This window comes from Alligator sinensis, unplaced genomic scaffold, assembly GCF_000455745.1.
Source record: "Alligator sinensis unplaced genomic scaffold, ASM45574v1 scaffold55_1, whole genome shotgun sequence".
NCBI classification, from domain to species: Eukaryota; Metazoa; Chordata; order Crocodylia; family Alligatoridae; genus Alligator; species Alligator sinensis.
In genome coordinates, this window is record NW_005842224.1 from 1390971 (window position 1) to 1402340 (window position 11370).

Genomic DNA, 11370 nt, shown 5'->3' on the forward strand with positions numbered 1-11370 from the left:
AGAGCTAGGTTTATTTAATCTGGAGAAGCCTGTGGGGACAAGAACAAGGGAGACAAAGGTCTACAACAACTATAGGGGCAACACTCTCCTCAGTGTCACAGGCAAGGCTTTTGCCAAAGTCATCCTGAAATGCTTGCAACAACTTGCTGACTGCATCTACCTGGAATCACAGTGTGGATTCAGAGCAGGGAGATCAACAGTGGACACAATATTCTCCTTACACCAACGCCAAGAAAAATGGAGAGAACAAAATAAGCTACTGTACCTGACAAAAGCCTTTAACACTGTCAGCACAGGAGGTTTGTTCAAGGTCTTGCTAAAGATTGGATGCCTCCCAACATTACTCAGTATGATATGCTCCTTCCATAAAAACATGCACACCACCATTCAGTTTGATGGATCAACTGCTGACAGGTTTGAGATGAACACAACCCGGAGAGAAGCACGGTTGTGTTCTGGCACCCACACTCTTTAGGATCTTCTTCTCTATGCTGCTGCACTATACTTTTGATGGCTTGGAGGAAGATATATACCTTTACATAAAATCAGATTACAAACTCTACAGTCTATCATATTTAAAGGCCAAAACACAAGTGAGGCACATACTCATTAAGGAGCTCTGTTTTGCTGACAACCTTGCACTCACTGCCGATGAAGAACACCAACTACAAATATTCATGAACCATCTCTCTCATGCTTGCAGGATGTTTGCCCTAACTATGAGCATCAAGAAGACTGATTCTGGAACAGGGTGTTTGCCAGTCACCATCTATCGGCCTTGACAACACATTTCTCAAGGCAATGAACAAGTTCTGCTACCTTGAATTCACAGTGAGCAACAATTTATCACTGGATGAAGGGCTAAGTGTACACATTGGAAAGGCTGCTACCACTTTCAGTTAGGTCTCCATAAGCAGTGGAAGGCCAGGCCTAATGGGGCTTAGCCCCCCGAAATATGGGGCAGCAGTGGCAGGGCAGAGGGCCACAGGGCAGCCCAGGCATGGGCTCCAGGTGGCTGCAGCAGCGGGGGAGGAGTGTGCATGGACACAGACATGCAGCCGGGGCCTGCAACAGCCCAATGGTGTGTGGAGCACTGCCCACTGCAGCAGGTAAATCTGTCATGGGGAAGGGGCATGGGTGGCCAAATTGAGGCCCCCATGGTGAGGGAGGGACTGGGGCAGATACAAGGGCAGGGGCTGGGGTGAATGGGGCTCTAGGGCCAGGGGGTTGTGGGACACTCAGAGCCCGGGCAGCTTGTCCAGGGGCACAGAGGGAACTCCCACCACTGTGCACACTCTGGTGGAGGCTCATGAGGCACGTGGCCCCTGGATCTCGTCTGGGGTGTGCACAGCAGTAGGAGCCCCCACTGGATAAGCCACCCAGGCTCCAAGTGTCCCATGACTCCTCTCCTTCCTCAGCCCCAGGGCCCCATTCACCCCTGCCTCTGCCTCTCCCCCACTCCTTCCCCACCATGGGGACCTCGATCTGGCCTCCCACATCCCTTGCCCATGACAGACTTACCTGCTGGGGTGGGGATTGTGTGTGTGTATGCACGCACATGCGCAAGCACACACACGCTCAGCCCCCCCAAATAATATTTTGTCCCCCCCACCTATGAGACCAGTGCAGCATTGGCAGGGCACACAGCTGGGCAGGGAGGTGCTCAAGAGCTAGCCTCCTGTGGCTGCGACAGCATGGTCCAGAGCTGAGGCAGAGCTGCAATCCACTGCCTGCACACCCTGGAGAGGGTATACAGGCAGCAGATCATGGCTCTGCCTCAGCTCCAGACCACACTGTCACTGCCACAATATCCCAGCAGTTCCTCACCCAGCTCCATGCCCTGCAAGTGCTGCTGGGGCTGGTCTTCATGGGAACCGTAGCCCCACACTGTCACAGTGCCACCACTACTGTGATCTCCATGGAAACTAGTCACAGTGATGTGGGCAGGAGCTGCTGGGAAATGGAGTCTGGCTACCAGCCGGATCTGCCATTTTGTACACCCCTGCGTTAGCAGGAGACAGGACAAAGTGGCAGTCCCGCCTCAATCACAGAGTCCAACATCACAACAAGAAATGGTTACTTACATTACAATAGAAACATGACCAAAGGAAACAGCCTGTCAGTACAGTAGCCCCTAACGCTATTTACACCTGTGACCACTGGCAGGACCTGCAAGTCTAACACTGGTCTCCACAGCCACAAGAGAAAATGCACTACCAGTCAGTGGAATAGCTGCAGTATCCTCCATCACTCACTGATGAACGCATGCCATAAAAATTTAGGCCAAGGATGTCATTTGGTGATATTAGTTGATGCTGAGGAATATTAGATAATTTATTATGACCATCACATTGAGACTAGTTTGTACATATGAAGATGAATACATAGAGTGGGATGACAAATAACATCAGAATAAGAAGGAAGGTTGAGTAAATAAGGAACGCAGAATCCAAAACATGACAACTTTTGTGAGGTTTAAGAATTACATTCTTAAAAAATTACCAATTTGCCACCTACTAAATCTTATTTCAAATCCCACAACTCCCTCAGTGAAAGCCAGTGTAATCTCTATTTGTTACAAACATATTTGGGGGAACATATACATTATTATATGATTGATATTTGGGTTATGTTCGCTGTATAAGTAAGTTGTCTTACAAACCTCAAAATATGTCTAATAACCTCCTAAAGAGATAAGGATTTAAACAAGGGCATCAAGGAAATGAAAAATGGCTGTTGACTGGCCAAAGGGAAAAAAAAAGACTTCAGACACTTTATAATACTAAATCCTTTGATTTTTTTAAATGAATGGGTTGAAGAACATTCCTAGAAAAGTGATATTTCCCAGCACTTAATTAAGTGTGCTCATTCTTTAAAGTTGCCATTTAAATTATTTAATGAGGGCCTTGAGTTCTCCAGTGTATTTTACACAAATCAAGCATTCCTTGGAAATGTATTTGTTTATGCAGAGATGACCATGTGTTTGCTGTAGTACGGCATGAATATGTGGTTTATAATACAAGCAAGCAAATAAAACCGCATACATAGGGCAAACTGTAATCAAGAGATGGAAACATTACCTGGTGATACATATGGGCTTGTGGAAGTAGGAATAAAAATAATGGGATACTATAGAGTGGAACAAGGCTGATGGTTTCACGGAAGAAGCATTAGGAAAAATGTGTAGTGTATCAGTTATAGGAGCAGCGTGGTAGATGACCTCTAACAAATAGAACATGAGTAGTAGAATCCTAGGGAAGTATTGGACTCTCCACCACAGGAGATGTTCAAGAAGAAGTTGGACAGCCACTGGTCAGGGACAATTAAGGCATAGTTATGCCTATATTGTACTACTAGCCAATTGCCCATCAAGAATGATGGGGGGCAAGGAGTGGGTGGGGATGGAGCCCCGGGCCCCCCCGACATCCAGACCACTCCCCTTTCCCTCCTGCTGCTTGGGGTCCAGGCCTGCTTGCCGGGTTGCTGTGGTGGTGGGGGGGAGCAGGGAGCCCGGGCTGACCCGGTGGCAGCAGGAGGACGGGAGGAGTGGGCTCGGGGCCAACACAGGAAAGCAAGGGTGTGGGAGGAGTGAGCCTGGGCCCAGTGGAGGGAGGAGGTTTGCTGCTCCCCTCCCCCTGCAGCTGCCATGTTAGGCTGGGCTGGGATGGGAGGGGCCTGGCCTGCTGTCCCCGCTACCCCCACTCACCATCGATGCCATGGCACTTCTGCTCCTCCCCACCCCCACGTTGGGCCCGCTTGGGGACAGGAGGAGCGGGCTTGGGACCAATGCAGGGGAGGAGGGTAGGGAAGGAGTGGGCCTGAGCCTGAGGAGGGGAGGAGGCCCGCTCCTTCTCTCCCCCACCCTGCCATGGTGAGCCAGCTTTTCCCCCACTCAGGCCCACTTCTCTCCCCACGTTGGGTCTGGACCTGCTCCCCACCCCGCGTTGGGCCCAGGCCCACTCCCACCCTACATTACCTGCAGGGAGCAGGGGGGAGTGGGGGTGAGGCCTCGCCCCCCCCTTCCATCCGCTCTGTTGCTGCCACCTCCAAGGAGCATGCCACACCCCCCGCCCCCGGCTCCATCCCCTGTGTCTCTACCATTACAGTGATGGGCTGCTTTCTGTAAGAATGCTTCTTCATGCTCTGATTGCAATCAGAGAGCAAAAGCATTATGGACAAACAGACAGACAGACAAAACTTAGGCTTTTATAATATTTATAATATTAGAACGGGTATTTCCATGCTTTTGGGCTTTGCTGGTTGCTACAAGGGGCCAAAAGGAAATTCTGCCCTCCCCCAACCCTGGCTAGATGTATCTGGGGGGGTTTAAGCCTTCCTCAGAGACACTGCGTGTCAGATATAGCCAAGGCTGGGGATTTGACTGGGGTGTACAATGCTCCTACTAGGACTTCAAGCCAGAGGTTCCTGGCTAGAGGATCTTTCCTTTCCACTCAGTGTCAGAGCAATTGCCAGTTTTGGGCTCAGGAAGGAATTTTTCCCATGGTCAGATTGATATGGATTGTAGGGTTTTTTTGTCTTCATCTGGTCCTATTCCTGGGGTCTCTTAAGCACATATTTACTATCCTTACAGCAGCAGGATGTTGGTTGCCATGATCCCCCTGCTTTACCTGTGGCAGGGTGTTGTATCTTGTGTTATGTCAGGACTGACTGTGTAGTTTTGCTAAGAGGTTGAATAATAGATTTGTGTATGATAGTTTGGATAGGGATGGTCCCACCTCGGGCAGGGTGTTGGATTAGGTAACCTGGAGGTCACTTCCAGCCCTGGTTCTCTGATTCTGTGACTGATTCTATCATTCTACATGCAGTTCAGATATGGGGAAGGCAAGGACAAGAAATAAAATATGACAGTTAACTGGAAGGCAACAGTTGATGAGTGGATGTTTGCAGAGGAGAGCAAGACCAGACTAAAACCTGAATGTAGTGCAAAAAAGTAGGCAGCAATGACTCAAGGACATTTGAGTAGGGAGTTTACATTGTTAAACTGCTTACGTTTGTGGCAGCATTTTTCAATGAGAGGAAGGTGCATGAAATCAAAGTCACTAAAGCCTGGGAGAAGAGGACCAGATCCTCGGCAAGGTGTTATCTCCATTAAATAGCATGTTGTTTGGTCATATGAACATGTGGAGGGCAGCGTGCTCAATCTTGCTCTTCTCAAAATTCGTGAACGAAGAGGGTGAACAGGGGAATTTATTCACAGCCTCTAGGACTAGTAGGAACCATCAGACCATCCAACCCAACCTCCCTCTTTCCAGTTTACGTCTGCAGGTATAAGGACTTTTTCCAGAAACAGGATTAAAGCATTTCTTTTAAAAAGATACCTCACCTTGACATAATTTAAGTAATTGATGAGCCCACCAGTTCCTCAAGTAAACTGTTCCAGTGTTTAATTACCCTCAGAGCTAGGAAATTACATCTTATTTAGACCAGTTTGAATTTGCTTAACTTTAACTTGCAGCCATTGGATCTTGTTACACCATTTCATCAAGTCTGGAAAGTCCCTAGTCCCAGTGGAGTACAGCTGTCACTGTGGTTTATAGGTCAGAACCTGGTCTTTGATGTAGCTGGGACTGGAGCCATTAACTGAGTCAAAAATTCGAGTTGAGGCCTTGAACTACCCTCAGAAGTTGAGTGGGAGCTAGTGGATGGATTTGAACACAGTTTTGGTGGACTCATGGTGGTCTGAGCCATGAAGAAGGTGACAGCCAAATCCTGTATATTAGAAGCCTGTGCATAGTCTTCAGGTTTAGCTTCAGATACAAGTTGCAGCATAATGGATCTAGGATTTTGGAAAAGGGGCTGCAGGTGTTATCATCCCTTAACACAATTCATATTTTTCTCCAATTAAGAAAAAGTAGAAGCTTTACTAATATATTAGGGATCAAGGGGATATATTATTCAGTTTATGATCCAAGCAAAAACAAATATAACTGGGGCAGGGGGCAGGGGAGGATGTGCTAACTGCCAGGTCCTGGGGTGGGCACCTGGTGCTGGCGGGTACCACTACAAAGACAACTGCTCCCTGCACCCACACACAAGTTCCTCCAAACACTGTGGCTCCAAAATGTCCCTCATTGCCTTTATGCATTGCCCCTTACTCCTCACAGCCCCATGAATCCACTGCACCCTGCACAGACTCACCTGCAACATGCCTCAGCCCCCCTGATTCTTCATCACCCCCCTCACATCCTGCTACGGCCCTGACTCTCTCAGCATTCAAACCTCACTGCAGCTTCTCACACACCCTGGCCCACTCATCCATAATCCCTCTTGCTCCCAACCTCCTCACTCCTCCCCACCCCTGCAAAACCCCAAACCCTCCCCACAGGCTTCCCTCCCCCAAAATTCCCAACCCCTCATGGCCCCCGGGAGCTCCTTCCCCTCAAAATCCCTTCCAAACTCTTCACCCAACCCATCATGGTGTTGACCATGGGACAGGCGGGGGACAGGGATGTAACTGCCCGCCACTGCTCCCTCCCACCCTTACAGCATGCCCATAGTTTGTCTCCAATGCCTTCCACCATCGACATACAGAAACAAACACTTGGGAGAGGGGGAGGACTCACTTCAGCCATTGATAGCACTCCTGCCGAGGAAGACCAACCCCTCTCATCCACCCATGCTCAGCTTTGTGCCACCCTGGTTGTGCCATTGGTTCAGCCTCCATCATCTGTATCAATGAATAACCCAGGAAAGGGTCCCTACAGTCACTTTCCTCTTCACTTTACCTTTGCAATTCCTTCTTGCCTCTGACTACTGCACCACTGTGCAGCTCAGGCAACTCTTAGTTCTGTCCATCCTCACCCTGTCTCTGATTTGTTGTGGGTTCAAATCCCTTAGGCTCAAAGCCACCCAGTACAGGGTCCTAGGCAGCAGTACACCTTTACTGAAGAGAAGCATTATCAGGAGTAGGTAGTAGACAAAATAATTGTAGAAGAAAGTCTAGCTGGATTAGAAGAACACTGATGGAGTGAAGAGATGAGCAGAAATAAAGTAGAAAATAATGTGCCATTAATTCATTTGATTATCTCAGCTTCACCTGAATAGAAAAGTGGCTGTCCTTGCCAAGCAGTTTGTTTTAAACTTTCAGTGGAGCAGGAATCAGTAGTGGGGGTGGGGAGGGGAGCATGGCAGGGCATAGAGTGCACCCTCAACCTCTGCGTTCACTGGATCCACCTCTGAGTTGCAGTAATCCAGCCTGGAGGGGAGGAATGTATGAATTATAGTAGCCATGAAGGCATCTTCATCTAGGAAAAAGGAATGACATTTCTTAGCAAGCTGAAGGTGAAAGAAGACACTTTTGGAAACTGTCATCTAATCTTAGCAAAGAGCCAATTGTCATTCCAAGGGTTTACATGACTGTGACAAGTATTTTTATTGGAGGGTGAAGACAATGCCTTTTGGACAAGTATGTCTTTAATCTGGCCTAGATGTAGCATGAGTCTGTTGTTCTCCATCCAGAAGCTAAATTCTGGTGGCCATTCTGACATTTTAGAAATAGTGCTAACTATACCAACTGGCATCCCAGCTTCATGCATGAAGTCTTTGACAGAGCAAATAAATGTCCCTGAGTCTCCAGGCTAGCACCCTAACCTTCCACCAGGCTGAGTTTGTTAATAAAAGGTAATTCAGAAGGAAACAGCAGCAAAACAAGTAGAGAGTTACAAATGAACTGAACTGAAAAGGATCAGGGTGGAGAGAGACTTGTGAGGTTTCAGTACAGAGGCAGCAACTAAAGATATGTAACTATTAAGAAATAATGTGAAAAAAAAATTTGCCCTTAGAGGAACACTTAGGGGCATCAGCCAAGTGAAATAGGAATAGGGAAACCACAAAAACATTCTGAAGCTCAGCAAGGGCCTCTGGATGCCCAGAAATTCTGGAAAATCTAGCAATCCACTTAGGTGCCTACATGTGGATTTCAGAGTTTAACTTTCAGTTCTCATTTATTTCTTAATCTTGGCCTCATGAGGTATGAGCTTGAATCCAAAGAGCAGGGGGATCAGGCTCATCCCTAGCTCCAGATGTGCATGGCTGTTTATTCAACGTACTGAAAAACTAGTCCAAAAAAGCCACTGGTGATGGTGACTTTCAAGACTGGCAGAGATGCACAACTGAACTCTGTTTTAAAAATGTCTTCAGGAAAAAACAAAACAACCCCCCCTACACAAATAATTTCTCATAATAAAAGCAGATAAGGGACTGCTTGGAATGTAACTATACATACAGTTCATCTTTGTACATGAGATTCATGGTGAATTGCTGAACTTGTTTGATAATTCCCTTTCTGTAGCACTGGTAACTTATTTTTGGAGTCATGGAAAACTGGGGAGGTATGGGAAAACTGGGGGAAAAGAACAAATATTGTAGAAGTCTTCTAAAAAGGAAAAGTGATCCTGGTCATTAGTGTCCCATGGGAAAAAGTATTTTAAATGCCTGAAGATAATCAACTTACAAATAATAATGGTATTTGTTTGTGAAGAACAGTTCTTGCCAGACATGTTTGATGGCTGGATGAAGGAAAATCAGAAGTCATATTTTAGGAGATTGGATTTTAGTAGAGCTCTTGCTCTAGAGTTTTGCAGAATAATACATTTGATCCAGATGCAATGTTTTTCCTAAGGACTGAAATAGGGCGAAGGGCTGACAATAGGCATAAAGTAAATGGCAAGGGTTCAAGCAGAGGAAGGTGGCTAAGTTACTGCCACACTGAGCTGTGTTAGGTCCAGTCCTACTGAATATTTTCACTAGTAACATAGAACAGAGTTTCCCAAACTTTGCCTTATTGCATACCCCCTTCCAGATTTACCAGCTCTTCATGTACCCCTACCAGCATGTTTTGACATTTATAATGTCAGTTATTATTATAATGAAAATTAAATCCACCATTACACAATTTCTCCTGCATACTCCCCAGAGATGACTTGAGTATCCCTAGGGGTATGTATGCCACAGTTTGGGAACACCTGATGTAGAAGAAAGCTAGATAGTCCTTGCAATAGTGAGATGCAAACATTTCATAACATTTCATTTTGCACCTGTAAACAAGACATGAGTGCTGAGCCAGCCCCCAAATAAGGATGGAAACTGAATGAGGGAACAGACAAAACATCTGGAGAAGAGACTTAAAGAGAATCAGATATCTGAAGAAGCAGTCACCATGCAGGGAAGAATGAGCTTCCTTTTGTGACCTCTGCCTTATTGCTCCATTATCATCAAAGAGCTGTCTTGTGTAGTCATTATTTGCCATTGGGAGTTTGACTGACCCCTAATCTCTGTTTCAAAGTGGATGCTTCTGCCATACTGAGATCTTTGTGTTATCCTTTCAAGTTATTATTAATGTGCACCCTTAAATGGCTTCAGATTTTTTGTTTATGCCTTAGTTTCTCTCTCCCCAGGTTAAAGCATTATGTGTGGAGGTCTTTTTTTCTAAGATACTCTTAATCAGCTGTAGTGAGTTTAGAGCCAAGCCACTGAGTGTTTTTGCTCCTAGTTATATAACACTATCTATATCCGTATTGGTTTCATGGTATTGAACATCAGCCCTAATAGGAAGCCACTCTAACATGTTTCCTTTGACATATTCTAGCTGCAAATTCAGTAGAGCTTTGTATTTTACTACTTTTTTATCATCAGTATCCTGTTAGTTACAGGCTCCCTTTTATCTTATCACCATAGGCAGGGAACATGGTTGGCCTTTTTCAGTGTACAAAATCTTTGTTGGTAGAAATGAGCAAAATGGTGTGGAGGTTGAAAGGCAAACCGTCATTGATCATTTGTTGTCTTTGCAAAATATCAAAAACAAAATGAAGGGTTACCTGGATATACCTGTGATTTTAAATGGATGCAAAATGGGTGGGCAGTTTGAGTAAAATGCTATGGATTCTGGTGAATCTCTTTAGGGAAAGGGGGTAGAAATAAGATTTTATTTTTTTATACAAAGAAACCTAACCTTTTAGCCTAAATGAATTTTAATGGCAAAAGAAATAAGAATAAAAGTAAAGTCTATATGACAGAATTCAACAGATGCAGACAGAAGTGACAATTTTCACCCTGTATGGCCCCTGAAAGTGCTCTGCAGTCATGACCAAACAGAAGTGCATGGCTACAGAGTGATTTAAAAGAGCCTGATCCCACAAAAATCTGAAGATGCTCCAAAATGGAGTGACTTCATTAACCTGTGTCTTCACCACCTCCCAGACCCAGCACTGTTTTCAGAATGGGAGGGGGGAAAGGAAGCAGAGGGAGTTTGGTCTGAGGTTTTTTCAGTTGGGGCTGCAGGGTGGAGCTGGTGTAATGGAGGACGCCCCCCTCCCCGAGTTTCCTCCAATTTTCTTAGCACCACAGCCTCCCCTCTTCTCTCCTCTTGTACTCTATTCCCAGAGCTCTTAACCTTCTTTGTGGCTTCACCCTAATTTTACTAGTCATCAGTTGCAGCTGACTCCCAGCCTTCTAGCCAGGCTCTTAACCACTAACCACCTGTCACTGAGATTCAGCCCTTCTAAAGGCTGAGTACCTCCTTATACTTCTCAATACTATGAAGCATCAGTTTTGCCTTACAAAAATGGTTATTTAACTCAGCCGACATCTGTCTCTTAGAAAGTATGTCAGCAGACTTCCCGGGCTAAGGGGTCGGAGCGGCAGATTGCCCCCTCAGTCCCCCTCAGGAGAGAGTCTCCCACAACAAACCCCCTACGTTTTGTCTTGGGGAGAGCAGGGGTGGGAGCTGCAGTTGGGTCCATGTTGCCTGTGGGAGTACGCAACTCAGCAGGCTCTGCTGGAGCGGCAAGAGGTGCATACCTGTTGCTCAGCTCCGGCGGGACAGGGGCCTTGGTGCGGCGGGCCTTAGGGCCCTTGACCACCGTGGTTCATGCCCCTGGCTGGACAGAGCGGGAGGTCCCAGAGTCCTCCTTTGGCATGGAGGGAGACTGTGGTCTACCCTCCACCTCCCGGGGGAGAAGAGCCTGGCACTAGGAGTCTATCTCCTGCTCGCAGTCCCTGATGGCACACAGTCTCTGGACTGTGGCCTGGAGCTCCTCCAGCTGGTGCGCCAGAGACCCCAAAAGGGAGCAGACCCCACAAGGGGAGGTCACCATGCTCCCAGGTCCCAGAGCCTGAAAAAGGGACAGGAAGCCCCTGCAGCAGAGAGCCAGGGGCTCCGTCTGCGTGGAGCCCGGAACCAGGGGCTCCGTCTGCGTGGAGCTTGGAACCAGGGGATCCGTCTGGGTGGCAGTCTCTGAGGTGCCACGGGGGGGGCCGCAGAGCCCAAGGGGACCCGAGGGGTGCGGCGCGTGCCCATCCGTGTCATGACTTTGGAGGCTGGCTACGGCTGGGACTGTCTACCCGGGGGGG